General features: G+C 36.4%; 1 pseudogene; it reads right to left on the minus strand.

Annotated features, from left to right (window-relative positions):
- Positions 1-1,642: 1,642 nt before the first annotated feature.
- On the minus strand, positions 1,643-11,222 carry LOC126698699 (single-strand DNA endonuclease 1-like; annotated as a pseudogene).
- Between the last annotated feature and the right edge of the window lie 7,152 nt (positions 11,223-18,374).

Consider the following 18,374-nt stretch of genomic DNA (forward strand, 5'->3'; position numbering starts at 1 on the left):
AGTCAAGCATTTACTTTGTGCATTGAATGCGATGGGTTGTGTCTAATTTTTAACTGTAAGTTTTTCCAATGGTGTTCTCACTCTCTCTCTCTCTAAAAAAAATTCTGACACTGAGGGAGAGGCAAGAATTGCAAAGAAATATCTTGTCATCTTCCCTTTTATCTTTGTTATTTGCTTTTGTTCCAGCCCTTTTGAAATGTAGTAATTGGTCTCTGCTTAAAGGCACAGGCCAACCTGGTCAGCATGAGGGCATGCAGTGGTTCAGAAATTCTTGTCAGCAGTTCATTGCTACAATATTTGAGTAAGTGATCATTTTATTCTTGTGCAGTAGCTTATGATATCTAATTGCCCATGGGAATTGTCAACCGCTGCTCTTGTTGGTTAGGATGTGGTTTATAAGGACGCCTCTCTTGACTTGAATTTTCTATAATGTAGACTGCAGCAATTCAGTTAACTTCATCTGTGATTTTATTGCTGTAAAATGCAGACCAAAAAAAACAGGAAGACAGATATTTGAAACTTAGAAATTCTGTGATTCATATGTTTAATTTTCTTTCCATAACTACCTGGTGAAGTATTACAATCTTTTTGTGAGGGTGAACAAAACAAATGAAAGAAAAAGTGGATGAAGAATTATGGTTTGCTCATCGCAGCAAATTTGAAGTTCATCCGAAATAAAGGTCTAACTTTTTTTGTTCCAAATATTAATTTGATTAGTATTTTCTTTACCAGCAAAAAATTAGCTACCTTTTTTTTTTTTAATTTTAGATGCTACATTTCCAATCACTGATTTTTTTCCCACTAGGTTCTCTGTTTATGGAGTGGTTCTCATTTTAAAGTTGAAGTTAAAAAGTCTGCCTGAGAAACTCTCTGCTTTGATAAGACAAATAGCAGTGAATTGGCAGGGTGGAAGTACTAAAAGGGAGCACATTAAGCAAGCTTATTATTACTGGCATATTCAACCAATGATTGAAAGTGAAAAGCAAGCAGACTACATTACTCGTTAAATCCTTGTTACTAACATGAAGCAATGTTAATGCCTTAATGGAGGAGCTGGTGAGGTGCTGGTACAAAGCTCCTCAAAAGCAGACCTTTAAATATAACTACTACAAACCATGGAAATATACAAGAAGGGATGAAGGGAGAAAACAGTAATGAGCTTAAGAAAATCCAACTGGTTTTTACAGGAATGAGGGTGGTTTGTTTGGCTTTTCTTCGGGTGCTAACTGGCTGCAGAGGGCAGGGGATCACAAAACAAAAATCACTGTAAGCTGTAATATATATATATATATATATATATATGAACAGAATGGAATCTTCCTACAATGTTCTTGAAATGGTGATAAACTGGAAACACAAACCAATTAGGCCTAAGTTCTCACATATTTTTCAGAATACTTTCTTATAACATAAACCAATCAAGCCGAAGTTCCTGTGCTGCTCAATAAATTTTCCTACCCCCTCTTAAGATTGAACTTATGCTTATGATGTTGATAAGGTTGAAATTGATTTGTCATTGATAAAATGCAAAATATAATTAATAAAAAAAAAAAAAAGTAATAAGCTTGAAATCCACAGGCAAAATTGAAGTATGGAATACAATCATTAGCTCGAAACCAAATCACAAACTACCAGTAAGGTCTAAAGCCAAGAACTATAGATTTGAGAATGAAAGAGTTTGAACTTTACATCCTACGTTTGAGACTTCAGATTAATTTATCCAGTATCCTTGTTAATACATCTAAATATGATTGTTACACAATACACACTCTTTTTATAAGCAAAAAATTCATTAAAAGAAAAGAACAAACCTTAGCACACAGGATGTATACAATGAAACACCACACTGTCTCTACTAACCACAAAGAGGAGACTGAAGAGGTACATGACATGGAATCAGTTTCATTGGGAAAAATCCAAACTACGATTACATTAGACTTCTTCATGGCTGTTCAAGAGATTTCATCCCTAATGCTGGCTAAGAACAATCTTAACTCTCTTGCCTTCCTCTCATGTTCAGGAGACACATCAGTTTCTGATTCACTCAAATCAATTACATCAATACATTGACCATTTGATTTTGGAAATTTGGATACCATACGGGATTGTCTTGGCGGGGAAGGGCTTAAGAGATCAATGACCTCACTTTTAGCAGTACTTGGACCAACTTCATTGCAAGATATATCATCACTGCTCTTTGGATCAAGCCACAGATCTTGGTTTGTTAGATCAACTTCTGGTGCAGCAGTACGGCTTTCTGATATCTCCACATTTGAAGAAAAGTAGGCATTGTGAACAGAACTGCTTTCTAATTCGATGTCAAGTAATAGTCTTTGGAGTTTTAGATCAATTTCAGTCACAGAAGATCCCTTTTCTGATTTCTTTGGCCTTGTTTTCCTGTGATTTTGTTTCTTCCTTTCAGCTCTTTCCTCCTCAAATTCCACAATCTTCTCAGGACAAGCACTTTGGACAAACAAAAAGGAATAAAGGATAAGGAAAACGAATTTTCCAGTATTAAAAGATATTAAAATAAAAACAGAGATAAATACTATTTGCTTATCCAGAATACCCCTAAGAAATATCTGAAAAATGATTGTAGAACTTTTTGTTTGCTCAGTTCCAGGTGTAGAACTGGATACCCTCTGTATGGGCCATGAAAATGTTTAAAAAATAAACATTTACACAGCATTAAGCTTTTACCAGAAATTCATTAATTACTATAGAATATGAACGGTCTTCTTGATGTGTTTCTTTCAATGCATTATTTAAGAATATTTGTTGTACTTAAATATGTTCTTTTTTCTACTCACATATTGGTCTAAACTCCAAGAAAAAAAAGTGGAAAACAGAAACATACTCTATTGATTGATTGTTAAAAAAACCTAAGCTTTCATTAGAAAAGATTCCATGCCTGTTATAAGTTGCAATCTCAAACAAAATCTTTCAATGTGCATGCAACACAAAATCTGTCTCGGATTAGATGCAGCACCACCCAACATTATACTTAAGTCACTACAAAAGGATAAAATTCATTACCTCTCTACAAGATCCGCTGGTACTATGGAGGTCTTAAGTCCATCTAAATCCTCCCATGAGACCTCATAACAATCTCTTCCCTGAACCTTTCGATGCTTGATAATTTTTGAGACAGGGCATTTAACTGGTATCTGTAATTGGGAAATATTACTAGTCAAATGAAAGAGGAATCGTAAACCTAATACGCCACAAAATGGTTAAAGATAGAAAAGTACAAACAACATATTCACTCAGATTTTATCAACTATGTTTAAATGTGAAAAGGGGGCATTTATATGTCCTATGGATAAAGTCATTGCACTTTTTTATAAAGTACATATAATCAGTTACCTTATTTTCAACAGTAACTACAATAAATTTATGCCAGAATTGCTTCTTAGCATATCATGATATCAAAAGAGCTAGTGGCTCCAATTTTAAAAATAGTCCAAGCAGAAGGATAGAGCATAGCTTTCAATATAATGCAAATGACAATTGACATTCATTCTTTAAATGCTATTTTTAAAATCTTCCAGGTTAGTACTAATGGTGCAACTGTGCAAGTTTATAGAACATGAGCGACCAAACAAAATTCTATCATCATAATTTACCTTAGAGTAAACCATTAAGGAATAAGGAATTAGTGTTAAAAAAAAAAAAAAGAACAGTAGTACCTTGTGTAATGGAAGCTTCAGTCCTAGATCTGATGAAGTTGATCGCAAATTACAAAATCGCCATAAGTTTCGTTCAGCAATCTTTGGAAGGATATACTCATCTGAGATATGAATCATGAATAAGGTAAAAAAAAAAAAAAATAAGAAGGCAAAAAAAAAAAAAAACAAAAAAAAACTGGAAAAACATATAATAGACCAATTTGCCATACAATCTAGGAAACGTTATAGATATTATATTTTATGACACCCTGTAACCTCAAAAAATTCCCATATTTTCTATGATTTTGGACACAAGCAAACTGTGTTGACAGAAAATCCCAAAAATCTAGAAATATGGACACAGCAAACGTCTTAGTGAATGTATAATATTAACCATGAATTAATCCATTGTGAAGGCCATGGGTAGGAAACTGAGAAAACAATAACTAAGTATCAGTGAAGTATCAAGCACAAATGCCAATATGATACAATATGGATACCAGCAATACTTCATTTCTTTAATCTGGGATATGATATGACAGGGTTGAGCTTATTAATATTCTGTAATAAATGTGCCAAATTTTAGTTCAAAAGATGAATAACAAACTTTAAAGGCATAAATAGCTACAAATAATTAAACAAACTATGAAGATTTTTTTTTTAAAAATGATCCAAACCCATGCTAGACATTTATGAAGATTTAGAATTTTGAAGGTCTAAAACTTTTTTTTTCCTTGTGTAATTACTTTATGAAAATAGAACAAGTACAGGGGGTGTAAAATATATCCTCACTTATATCTGTTGAAATCCCTATTTTTCCTTAAGAATGATCAATTTTTACCTCAAATTGATATGTGCCATATCCATGCCCTACCCAAGATTTTCACATATTCATATCACATATATATTAGAATAAATATGGCAGGCATTTAAGTTACTAGTGCTTTTTTTTTTCTTTTTCTTTTTTTAATTCAAACATTACAATAAGCGGGGGAGGGGGGATTCGAATCCTGGTTCTCCTCAAGAAGCAAACTAGGCAATGCCACTGAGCTGCAAGACTCTTGGTGAAATACTTGAGCTTGTTCAATATGTATTAAGTTTTTTAACTAAGATTTATAGAACCCATAACATTCTGCAGATCTTTCGGACTACAAACAAGTGATGCACACAGATGGGCAGGGTTCATGCTCTTGAAGCATCTGGTATGACAATTCTCAAATATAAGCATCCTACAATTACAGCATATTTCCCTAATCCACCAAGTTTTAGATCCAAATTAGATGACTTGAACAATTTAAAATTTTAAACCATTAAGAAAAACACACCAAAAATTTTAACCATTGGAAATATCCGACATTCTGACTTCACATGAGAATTTTGTTTTGGGAGTTACCAGGACAATAGCCAAAATCCTTGAATTCCATTTAGCCACTACAAACTCTGACTATTTAAGACAACCAAAATCAACAATGTGCTTGTATAAATTCTTGCATTTGATGTATGCGTGCATGAGCATATAAGGCATGAAATATGAACAAGGGAATGAATGAAGAACCTGTTTTATCAAGAGGCCACTCAAAAAACTGAGCACATATCTGCTGAAGTTTGGCACGTTGAAAAGGATATTGAGCAAGAGCCCTACAAAGGCAAAGCAATAAAAAAGCAACTTCAGTACTTGACTCCCAAGATTTTGCAATATAAGCACCACACTACCACAGTCTAAATCCAGTTCTAGATGGGCTAAGAATAATACAGGCTGAGAAGGAAAAGCTGAAACTTTCCCAGCTGATGGTAAGCTAAGAGCTTGAGTTTCACTGCTTTTGGTGCACCCTATTGAGCCATGCATAGGTTCAGATTGATATACATGCTGTGGCCCATTACAGGAAATTGAGATTAACAGGTACTACCAACTCTAGCACTATTACATGGTGATTTTTGTGCAGATATCAGGTGCGGGCACTCATGTAGCATTTTGCATGAGATACATGCTAAGCCTTTGCAAATAATAAATTTAAAGGTGTATTCATGTCTATTTTCATGCCCTTTATTTATTATTTTGTGAAAAAGCTCATTAATTATAATACCCACTGGTGAAAAAAAAAAATTCTCCCAGTTTATAAGTAACTTGTCCTATACATATAACTTGTCTCCTTAAGCAGATAATTCTAAAAAGATCAAAATATTCTTACCATAATAATATTAGAGACTAGATGATATGGAATTGATCTACAAATAAGTGCTTCATTGCATTAAAGTGTTTCTATCATTAAAAGATTTTCCATGGGCCAAATACTCAACTGACATAATCAAACTTCCAGTTCAAAATGTCATCATAGACGTTTAACATAACACTTGGCAGAATCAGCCAGAGTATATAGAATTTTGGCTGAGTAAATTAGCTTTGCCAAAACCAAATGAAGTTGCATATTAGTCTCAGTTATAATGAAATATGCATTCCTATCACAGGGTGGGGATGTATATTTCAAAAACAGCAATGCTTGACATGCTGGAAGTAATATCACATCCTATGTGCTTTTATCAGAAAAGCCAGGGAAAAAGACAGGACATTCTATTGGATTGCCGGGGGGGGGGGGGGGGGGGGGGGAGGAAATAAACTGACAAATATCATTATTTCCAATACTCTAATGGAATCAGAAGACTGGGTTGTTTTAAAGAATTTTACCTAATTGATCCTTTCATATAAATACATGCATTCCCATATCTGTAAAATGATCAAAAGCCACATCCTTACAGCTGCTGTTCAGCTTTTGGAATTGGGCAGGGGGTTGACTGGTTGAGTTCATTAGAGTTTAAGACATGACTGAAGCAGAAGAAAGAAATGAAAGATGGTGTATAACAAATCATCTATAAGTTACACGAACGGACGAAAAGGGGGGAAAAAAAGGTCCAAACATATTACATATCTAAACACTCACATATGCAGCAACAAGCATTAGTCCCAACAAACAACAGAACTGATGTTTTTAGCTATGCACAGCATCAGAATCTGCCGAGTGGCACTTGGGCTTCAAATATGCATCAATAACTTGCAAGTGCTGGTCATCCCTTTGTGAATCAAGCTTACTTCCTACAAGACCAAAAAATGTTCAATGGTAACAGCAATGTGAAGTCTTCCATTTGTAAAACCAAATATTTGGAACTGATAATCAAAACACATGCATAGCTATAAAACAATAGCAACGACAAAACCTTAATCCCAAAATTTTGGGATTGGCTATGGATCTCAATAAACTAATTTAGGGTAGGCCACATATATTATCCTATCCAAAATCATGCTATCTATCATGTCTTTAATTATCATATCCTTTTTCACTTTTTTTTTTAATTATCGGTAAAATAAGTTATTAATGAAAAAGGTTTTGATTGACTCATGATGATAAGTACTCCATAACCTAAAAGAATTACAAAATTACACAAAAGAGGTATTATTTGAGGCCCCACACACATGACCTATCAAACAAAGATTGAAGTAGCAAGACTTCAAGCTAGTTCTTTAAATTGACTTTATCCTTAAAGACCCAATGATTGTGCTCCTTCCACAATAGCCACATCAAATTTTTTTTTTTTTAAATAATTTTTTTAAAAAGTCATACCAATGCACAAAGCTCCCATTTTTTGCAGGCATCTTGGAGAGATCATGGTAGGTAGCCTTAATCCTAATTTGTTTTGGAGAGTTTCTTGGACTTGAACACCACAACTTGTAACTTTTGGTGAAAGACACTTGTCATCACACCATGTCCTGACCTCTAGCCACATCAAACATAATGGTGAAAAATTCCAAATCACTGAATAGTGCATCCCAAACCAAATCCTCCACCCAGATAAAAAATCAACTACCCTCCTTGGCTACCAACGTTATTTTAGGTCTTCCTCTACCCCTTTTCACATTTTTTATATATAAATATAACTAGAAGATAAAACAAGTCTCTCTCACTTATGATGCAAATCCTATAAAAGCATGAGAAAAATGTCCACAAAAAGTCCAAACACACACAAATATATATATAGCAATTATTTTATAAATGATTTATTAAAGTCACCCAAAAACCCAATTTTATCACAACCTTTTTTCTCAAAAATCAAAAATCATTATCCTATACTACTACTCAATCACAACTAAATTGTAAACCTAATTCAAATTTAGCACACCCATGAACCCCCAACCACCCCCCCCCCCCCCCCCCCCCCAAAAAAAATAAAAACATTAGTAGAAGCAATAAAACATGAAATGTCAATTAAGGAAGTTACAAAGACCGATAAAATAGAATGGAGGAAAATAGTACATATGGTCGACCTTGACTAATTTGTTGACAATCCATAGCCAACCTAAAATTTGGGACTAAGGCTTTGTTATTATTTTGGTTATTGTTGTTGCACACACTTACACCTAGTGGGTTTTGTACCCATAACCTGACCCTCCACCCATTCTTATTGGAGGAGAAAGTGTCATTTGAGACAGAGTTCAATAGCTTGCAAAAACGTTTCAAAACAGCATAATAGAACCACATGCAGGCCTGTTACATGAACTATAGAAGGTTTCTAGAATTCACCATTAACATTCATATCATGATCCAGTGAGTTCTCCTTGCTATTATTGCACTTGGAATCAGCTCCCTGTTTCTTTGAACTTCTTTTCTTTTTTACAAAGGACAGTCCTTCAGAGGCAACTTTTTGAAGGACAACATTGTCTCCAACTGATTTAACAATCTGACAAGCGGACTCCTGAAGATGGAAATTTTAGTACAACAGCATAAGCTTCCATTCACCATTCTAAATGAGATCTGATAGGTACACAAAGAAGAATGTAGTCCACCAAAGAGAAAGAACAGGTTTAGAACTTACAGGACCCAGACCATGAACTCCTTGAGAGTAGTCACAGCCAAGAAGTAGTGCAAGGGTAATCTGAAGATCACAAGTTACTGAGTTACTTATCCAAAAAGTTACCGAGTCACCTAGCTTGTTACAAGTGGAGGAAGCTTGACTCAAATGGAATATATAAAAGTAGAAACTTAGATGAAAGATTTTATAAATGCCATTTCTTAAGGAGAAAATGAAGCAGATTGCGATCAATATTATTGAGACAAAGCTAGACGCCCATGCATCCACACAAACACACACGCACACACACACACGTGATCAGTTCCATATGAGAAACTCTCATGAACAACAATTCCTAAAACAGAGCTATATCATTTCAGGTCTTGTAACATAGAAGAATGTAGTTTCTTAAAGGAGTTGAAGGAGGGCTTGACATATCTTAAAGCCAAGATGTAAATGCTTTTGCAGCTTAGTATCACCCTTTTGCCCTTCTCTCAAGGTTGCTCATTATCATTGCATCAGGTGAACGATAAACTTTGAAGATATTACTAAGTATTATGGATGCACTTCAGCACTTGCCTATGGCAGAAAAGTATACATATAGCCGACCGTGACTAATCTGTTAAGGATCCATAGCCAAGCTCAAAACAATTGGGACTAAGGCTTGGTTGTTCTCATTGTTAATCAATTGCATAGCAAAGGAATTATCATTTTTTTTCTAAAAAGCTTCATAAATATTTTACATTCACAATTAGAAACTTACCAATGAGTTCCTTCCAAATCCAAGCCGTCTCTCTATGTCTGTCATTTCATAGCAAGTGACATAACCACCATCTCCTAATTTATTAGCAAAATGGAAGCATAATTAATACCAAAAAAAAAAAAAAAAAAAAAAGTTACTCTAAGGAATTTCAATATGCAACCAAATGTGAATCTACTTACCAAGGCATATATCTCTATACACAGTCCTTGCACCAAAAAGAAAGACATCTGAGTCTGAAGTGAAACATCCATCCTGATGGTAATGTTAATTAAAAATGATAATGATGATAACAATGTCAGTGATATTTTATGATGAGAATATGATAGTGCATAGTATGCATCTCCTATGGAATAATCCTGACATGACTAATAGTAGAAAGTGTACTCACACATAACAATTCTGAGTTCAGCAATGCACACTGTGCTTCAGCTTCCTCAATCCTAAATTTTAGAAAAAGAAAATAAAAACATATAGAGTTAGTCCAATGGAAGAAAAAAAAGGGGCCGGGGGGGGGGGGGGGGTTGGGGGGGTTGCTAATATTTTTTCACAAAAGCATTTCCATGAATCGAAGCCCTTCTTTCCCCTTTTAAGGAAAACATATTCCCATATCATGATTTACCATAATATCATGCAAAATAAACCATACAAGACCTGAAAAGTCTAGATTAGACAAGAAATTTTTTTTCAAGATTGGTTAGATTAATAAGATAAAATAAATTTTTTATATTTATTTATTTCATTCTTTTGGTTTCCATTTGTTACACTTTTTTATTCATTAAACCCATTAAACTAGTGAGTTCTTGCTTCTATAATCCTATATAAAAAAAATTTACTTTAACAGTAGACATTACCCATCTAAGCAAGCAATGCCAAGTGCCATGCCCAAAACTTTAGCCTCTTTTATCATGCATGAAAACTCAGATCCCATATTTCTTCGTAGAGAGGTAACATTTTGCAAGTTTCTATCATCTTGAGTAACCTACCTTCATAAACCAAATCAAGTTAGTAAACAACATACAGTGATTGCATTTGCACACAAGGTTTCTCACCTCACTTCCTGAATTTAAGCGGCGTCTATAAGTTGATAACTTAATAGCAGGAATGGATCCATCTACAGGCAGCAAAGATAAATTAAAATTAAGATATGTGGTCAAATGCCATGCTCTGAAAGCAATGACATCTTAACTGAATACATTGTTTTCATATACTTCATAGATAAGCAAGAATTCATACATTAACCACTAAAGGGGCCAAATCTCATGTACAGAGTGTGTATACAGAGAACAGTGACATTATAAGAGTCTCATTTTAAAAAAGAAAAATCACCAACTCAGACATCTATGCAAACTATTCCTAAAAATCAAGCGCCCCATGAGTCATTCTTTGACAAAAAACCAAAAACCCAATCTTCACAATAAGTAAAAGATTAAATTAAAAAACCCACATCTAGTTTTAAAAGTAAATGACAGAATAGAAGAAAACCCAGAAACACAAAAGCATATGAATTAAGTACCTGTAACAAAAACAATGGTGCAATTAACAGCAATGAGAGCTCTGAGGCGGTGAAAGAGACCTCTGAGATAAACCTTCTGTTTCATACAAGAGTGTAATTTGCTAACGTTTTGAAGCTGAACCATCCAGCAAGAGAGATCTATGCACACCCTCTTATTCCTAAAAACCCATAATTCAAATTTTAAAAACCAAACATAAATCCCAAAAGAAAAATAACCATTAGGGTCTGTTTGGTTGGCGAGAAAAAGAGAAAAGAAAAGGTGGGAAACTTACTGGAGATGGTGAAGTGGTAGAGTTTTCTTGCATGATTCCAAGATATCCCACAAGTTCTTCACACCCATACTAACTACTGAAACTGAGACAGAGACAGAGAGGGAATTTTGAAAACTCGAAGTTTTATTATTTATCCGTTAAAAATGTGAAAATGGCGAATGTGATTTGTGCGGGTGCTTCTGCAACTTGTGTACCGAACATGGTGAGTGAGTAGAGAGAATGATTGGACCCAATGGATCAGATTTGGGCCTTTTTATGGTTTTGCAAAATTTGTTTCTTTTGGGCTGGACTTTTTTTTATGCTTTCTTAGTTTGGACTAGAATTTTCTTTTTCCTAGTTGTATTAGGATTTTTTTTCCTAATTAAGTTGTTTTCTCTTCTCTAAGAAGAAGTGGGACTGTGTTATTTGACTTATTTCATTTTCATCTCTTGAAGAATTAAATCCTTCCTATCATGGCTTTTGAGTAGAGTTGTGGTGTGCCTTTATGTTAGAACTCATTTCCCTCTCCGTTGTGTGTGTGTGTTTGTTTCTCAAAAAAGAAAATCATTCCTATAAATACTTTTTAGAATGAGAAGGATGATGGGAAGTTGTATTTTAAACAAAGTTAGAAATGCAATTTGCAATGTAACTTTTTTTTTTTTAATTAATAAAAGTTTCTTTTGAAAAGTTTTCTCTATTATTTATCTTATTTTTCTTGTTAATTAAGTTTTGTAGAAGATTTGTAAGCGTTGAGAAACCAAAGAAAATAATAATAAGTTATTAAACCAAAGAATAAAAAAATAAAATAAAAAACTAAGTTCATAAGAAATGACATTGGTTTTTTTTTTTTTTTTTTTTTTTTTTTTTTTTTTTTTTTTTTTTTTTTTTTTAAGTTCTAAAGTCCTCGACAACAAAATAAATCAATGCCATTGGGTTTCAGAGTCTTCTCAATGTGTATCACTACATTTTCTTTGAGAAAAATCTTATTAAAATTAGAAATGGTTAACAACATTAAACTGAAAATACAAAACATATATCATCAAAATTGTGGTGGAACATACTTTTGGGTTTGAGGATTTACAATAAACATAGTAAAAACATGCCTGAAATATAATCTACATATAATCTTGCTTAATGTATTTGTTGGCATGGATTTAAAACTATACATAAATTAAGTTGGGTATAGACAAATATATTTGTTTTATACTGTCAAAGATACTTGCTTGGACTTGCTTATAGTTATCTAAACATATTTTCTTCATACGTATTTGTATATACTTCATAGCGTAACATATTTTCTCACATTTAATTATGCTTCATAACTCAAATCATGCTAAAATAATCCATACATGAGAAAACTATTTTTCACACTAATTTATTATTTCCATTACTCATTATATTGTCTTTTGCCTAGGAAAAAACGCAACAGTAGTGAGCAACGGACAATCCATTGGCATGAGTACTAGACTTGACTACTCCAAAAAAACCAAGGTCTAGCCACTAACATATCAAAACGAGACGCGTGCCACTACTGCACAAAGACCCCTAACAAATACAAAAGTAAGATATACTCTTAAACATAAAATGACATTTTCTTTGATTGAAGGTTAGTACACAATTGTGGAAAATATTTAACAAGTGGATGTACGCATGGGAGGAAGCTAGATGCTACCTCTAGCTAAATCATTAATCCTTGTACTTTCCAATTACTGTGACCAAGTTGCATTAGCATTGTCATCTGATTGCAATCTAGATATGAGTTCACATATGTCATATGTAAAGACTTAGAACTTAATTCCAATTATATTGTTTGCAGTGGTATGCATATATGATATATTACAATTTGAAAATTATTAAATGACTTAATAAGTAAGGGCATCAAGAGTGCAGATTTTAGCTTTGAATATAAGAGAATGAGAATCATTAGCCTACAATGAATTGCAATTGTATTCTTGTCTCCTAGCTGTGTGATAGTTTCTCATTGCGAACAAGTCCAATAATCTTACGTGAAGTGAGCAATTACCACAAATAAGTAATACAAAGTTGCTTTATTTTATAAGACTCTGTTTTACAAAATAATTTATAAAGTTTTGTTTTTAAATTAATGGTCCGTTTGGATTGAGCTTATTTTTGCTGAAACTGAAAACTGAAACTGAAAACACTGTAGCAAAATAATTTTTAAATGTGTGAATAGTGCTGTGGGACCCATTTTTAATGAAAAAGTTGCTGAAAAGTGGAATTTGTGGGTCCGTGAACAGTGCACGAATGCACTGTTTACTGTGAAAAAGTCAACAAATGCGGGCTGAACCAAAAAAAAAAAAAAAAAATGTGAAAACCGCAGAACAAAAACGCAGACGCCAGGAAACGGGCAATCCAAACGGGCACTAAATTACTCCAACCAAAATGACCCAAGACACTTCCCTAAAAAAAGAAAGAGTATGTGCCAAAGGAAAGGAAAAATGATAATGTAGCAACCAACAATAATCAATATAAAAAATGAGAATTAATTTGGAGTCAAGAAATCCAATGAGTTATTACAGAGTATTTGAACCCATTTTCCAAATTCCATCAACCTTCCAAGTCACCACATTCCAAGTACTCCACTACTTCTCAATCATAGTTGTTAATGTATATTATATTATATTATGGGCTTTAGGCCCAATTACCTTTCTTGTATAGCACACTTGTATTTGTACTACACTTGTATTTGTACTACACTTTACTTGTACTGCACACTTACGCCTCCTGTATAAGGCTCTGATGTATATTCTCTCATTATGAAATACAAAACAATCTTCCAGTATTTCTAACATGGTATCAGAGCCACTGCTCTGACCTTTTCTTAGCAGTCTTTTCTGTATTGGTGTTACTCCACTCTCAACATCGCTTCCGCTATCACAACAGTCGCCGCAGCCTTTCGCCGTTGAAACTCCGACGTCTTCCAGCCGTCGTCCTTGGGTTCCGGACCTGCAGCCGCTGTCGTTGAGTAGTCCAACACTGCACAGAACACTGCACGTGTCATCGCTGCCACGAATATTGCTCCGATCAAATTTCTGGAGATATCACTGTGTTCGTCTTGAACCGATCTACCCGACGGTGAAAGCCTCGCAGTAATTAGATACTGCACGCGCCGTCACGCGCGGCTTGATTTTTCTGCGTTAGAGACCCACGCGCCACACGCGCCGTCATCAGTTCCAGCTGACGTCACCTGTGACATCATCAGTGCCACGTCAGCCCTAGTTGCGTCAGCATCCACTCATCTGCTGACGTCAGCGCCACGTCATCCTGTGACGTCATCTGCTGACCGTTGACCGACCGTTGACCGTTGACTTTGACCGGCCGTTGACTTTGACCGTTGACTTTTCTCTAGGGTTGACTTTTGCAGTCCAGGTTCTCCTTACCCAGTTTTTCGCGTAGATTTCATTTTTGCATTCTGTTTTTGCATATTGTGTCTCTAAATGGATAAAAAGGATGTTTTTCTTCCTCGCCCCATCAATACTATATTGGAGGGTAACAAGAATTACTTATCTTGGTCTCAAGCTATGTGCAGTTTTCTTAAGGGTCGTATGCTCTGGCATTACTGTACTGGTGCAGTCGCCATTCCTGTCAAAGGAGCAAGTGAAGAAGATACTGCCTTTCTTGGTCGTATGATTGAATGGGATAGTCACAACCACATGATCCTCACATGGATTCGGAACACTTCCATTTCCTCCATTTCCAACCTGTTGGGCAGCTATGATGATGCCAAGTCAGCGTGGGATATGTTGGCCAAAAGGTACTCCACTACTCATGGCTCCATGAAATATCAGTTAGTGGTTGAATTGCATCAACTCAGACAAGAACCAGGGCAATCCATCAATGGCTACTATGATCAGCTTTGCTTCATTTGGGACCAAATTGACCTTTCTGATCCAACTTGGGCATGCTCAAAGGATGCTCAACAATATGCTTCCATCAGAGATGAATTTCGCCTCTATGAATTCCTGATGTCCCTTCACAAGGACTTTGAGCCCATTCGAGGCCAGCTGCTAAATCGCAGTCCTGCTCCCTCTCTTGATACTGCTGTGAATGAGTTGGTTAGAGAAGAAGCTCGTCTTGCAACCCTTCAAGCTCAGAATAAGCTCAATGTTTTGGTTATTACACCTTCTGCTCCACCCATAGAGCAACCTCAACAATCAGGTGATTCCTCTGGCTCTAGCAATCATCGCAAGCAGACCAACAAAAAGTTCTACAACTATTGCAAGCGTCCTGGCCACACCATTGAGACTTGTTATCGTCGCAACAAATCTACTGCTGCCGTTGCTAATACTGAGCCTACTCCGCCGATGGCTTCCATTTCAGCTGAGTCCCAGTCTTCTGGATCTACTATCAACCTCTCTCCCACTGAACTACAAGAGATCATAGCTCAGGCTGTTCGTATGGCTGGTAATGCATCTCTTTCCACTGCTCTCTCAGTTATGCCCGGTAAGTCTCAAACTTGGCTCTTTGACTCTGCCTGTTGCAATCACATGACACCTCACTCCTCCTTATTCTCCAAACTTGACCCTGCACCACACCCTCTAAATATTCATATAGCTGATGGTTCCACCATGCATGGGAATAGTCTAGGTTTTGTTTCGACCTCCAACCTCTCTGTTCTTGGAGTCTTCCATGTACCTGACCTATCCTATAATTTGTGCTCTGTGGGACAATTAGCTGAACTAGGTTATCACCTTATTTTTGACTATTCTGGGTGTATTGTGCAGGATCCGAGGACGGGACAAGAGCTTGGGACCGGCCCTAGAGTTGGGCGTATGTTTCCCGTGGACAATCTTCATCTTCCACCTGTTGCTCCTGTTTCTGTTGCTGCTGCTGCTGCTGCAGTTTCTTCCTTACCATCTCTTGCACTTTGGCATTCTCGTCTTGGTCATGCATCATCTTCTCGGGTACAACAGTTAGCTTCTAGGGGTCTGTTGGGTTCTGTGTCCAAAGACAATTTTGATTGTACTTCATGTCAGTTAGAAAAACAACCAGCTTTGTCTTTTAATAACAGTGAATCCATTTCTAATAGTATTTTTGAGTTAATTCATTCTGATGTTTGGGGACCTTCTCCTGTTGCTAGTATTAGTGGATCTCGATATTTTGTTGTCTTTATTGATGATTATTCTCGTTATAGTTGGATATTTCCTATGAAATCTCGTTCTGAAATTTTACCAATATACAGCAACTTTGCAAAAATGGTTGAAACCCAATTCTCCAAACGTATAAAAACTTTCGTTCTGATAATACTCTTGAATATACTCAATATGCGTTTCAAGCTTTGTTACATTCCTATGGCACTGTGCATCATCTAACTTGTCCAGGTACCTCTCAGCAAAATGGTCGAGTTGAAAGAAAACTTCGTCATATTCTTGACACTGTTCGTGCTCTTCTTCTTTCTGCCAAAGTTCCTGCCCCATTTTGGGGTGAAGCTACTCTTAATGCTGTTCATGCGATTAATTGCATTCCAAGTGCTGTCATCCATAATCAGACTCCGTATGAGCGTCTCTTTGGGTCACCTCCTGATTATCATCACCTTCGATCCTTTGGATTTGCTTGTTTCGTTCTTCTTCAGCCTCATGAATACAACAAACTTGAGTCTCGATCTAGACTTTGTTGTTTCCTTGGTTATGGCGAAACTCAAAAAGGGTATAGGTGTTATGATCCTGTCTCTCATCGTCTTCGTGTTTCTCGTAATGTTGTCTTTTGGGAACATCGATTGTTTGTTGAACTCTTTCACTTTCGTTCTTCCCTAACTACCTCCTTTGTTTTAGAAATTTTTCCAGATGAGTCTCTTGTTCCTTCTACAAATACTTTTGATCCTCCTTTAGACCCTTCTCTAGATATTTTTGATGCTACTCCTAGACAGGTTGAAGATGAACAGGTTGATGACGAGCTACCCCACCTAGAGCCTGGGTCCCCTGCTCCTGCTCTGCCTGAAGATCCTCCACAAGACATTCCACATCGCCACTCAACCCGGGTAAGATCCATTCCTACACATTTACTTGACTATCATTGTTACACTGCCCTTGCTACACTTCACGAGCCTCAAACCTATCGTGAGGCCTCCACTGACCCTTTATGGCAGATTGCAATGAAAGAGGAACTTGATGCATTAACCAAAAACCATACCTGGGATCTGGTCATTCTCCCTCCTGGACTGTCTGTGGTTGGTTGTAAGTGGATCTATAAGATCAAGACTCGCTCTGATGGGTCCATTGAGCGCTACAAGGCTCGTCTTGTTGCAAAAGGTTTTACACAGGAGTATGGAATTGATTATGAAGAGACCTTTGCTCCAGTTGCTCGTATCTCATCTGTTCGTGCCCTCTTAGCTGTTGCTGCTGCTAGTAAATGGGATCTTTTTCAGATGGATGTTAAAAATGCTTTCCTTAATGGGGATTTGAGTGAAGCAGTCTATATGCAACCTCCTCCTGGTCTCTCTGTTGACTCAAACAAGGTTTGTCATCTTCAACGTGCACTTTATGGTCTTAAACAAGCTCCACGAGCTTGGTTTGCCAAGTTTAGCTCCACTATCTTTCGCTTGCGTTACACTGCCAGTCCGTATGATTCTGCCTTATTTCTTCGTCGTACTGATAAAGGCACCATTTTGCTTCTTCTATATGTGGATGATATGATCATAACTGGTGATGACCTCAATGGCATTCAAGAACTCAAGGATTTTCTCAGTCAGCAATTTGAGATGAAAGATCTTGGACATCTCAGTTATTTCTTGGGTCTTGAAATTACTCATTCCACAGATGGTCTTTATATTACTCAAGCCAAGTATGCTTCTGACCTTTTATCTCGAGCTGGACTCACTGACAGCAAGATTGTTGACACTCCGGTTGAACTTAATGCGCATTTGACACCCTCGGGGGGGAAACCATTGTCTAATCCTTCTCTTTACAGACGATTGGTTGGCAGTCTAGTTTATCTCATAGTTACTCGTCCAGACATCTCCTATGCTGTTCATCAGGTGAGCCAGTATCTGTTTGCTCCATGATCTACTCACTATGCTGCTGTTCTGCGCATTCTTCGATACCTGAAGGGCACTCTCTTCCATGGCCTTTTCTACTCAGCTCAGTCTCCTCTTGTACTTCGTGTATTTTCTGATGCTGATTGGGCAGGGGATCCCACTGATCGCAGGTCCACTACAGGTTATTGCTTTCTCCTTGGTTCTTCTTTAATTTCTTGGCGAAGTAAGAAACAAACCTTTGTGGCCCGCTCCAGTACTGAAGCAGAATATCGTGCCCTTGCTGATACCACATCTGAGCTCCTTTGGCTACGATGGCTTCTTAAGGATTTAGGTGTGTCCACATCCT

The sequence above is a fragment of the Quercus robur genome, chromosome 9 (assembly GCF_932294415.1).
Source record: "Quercus robur chromosome 9, dhQueRobu3.1, whole genome shotgun sequence".
Taxonomy (NCBI): Eukaryota; Viridiplantae; Streptophyta; class Magnoliopsida; order Fagales; family Fagaceae; genus Quercus; species Quercus robur.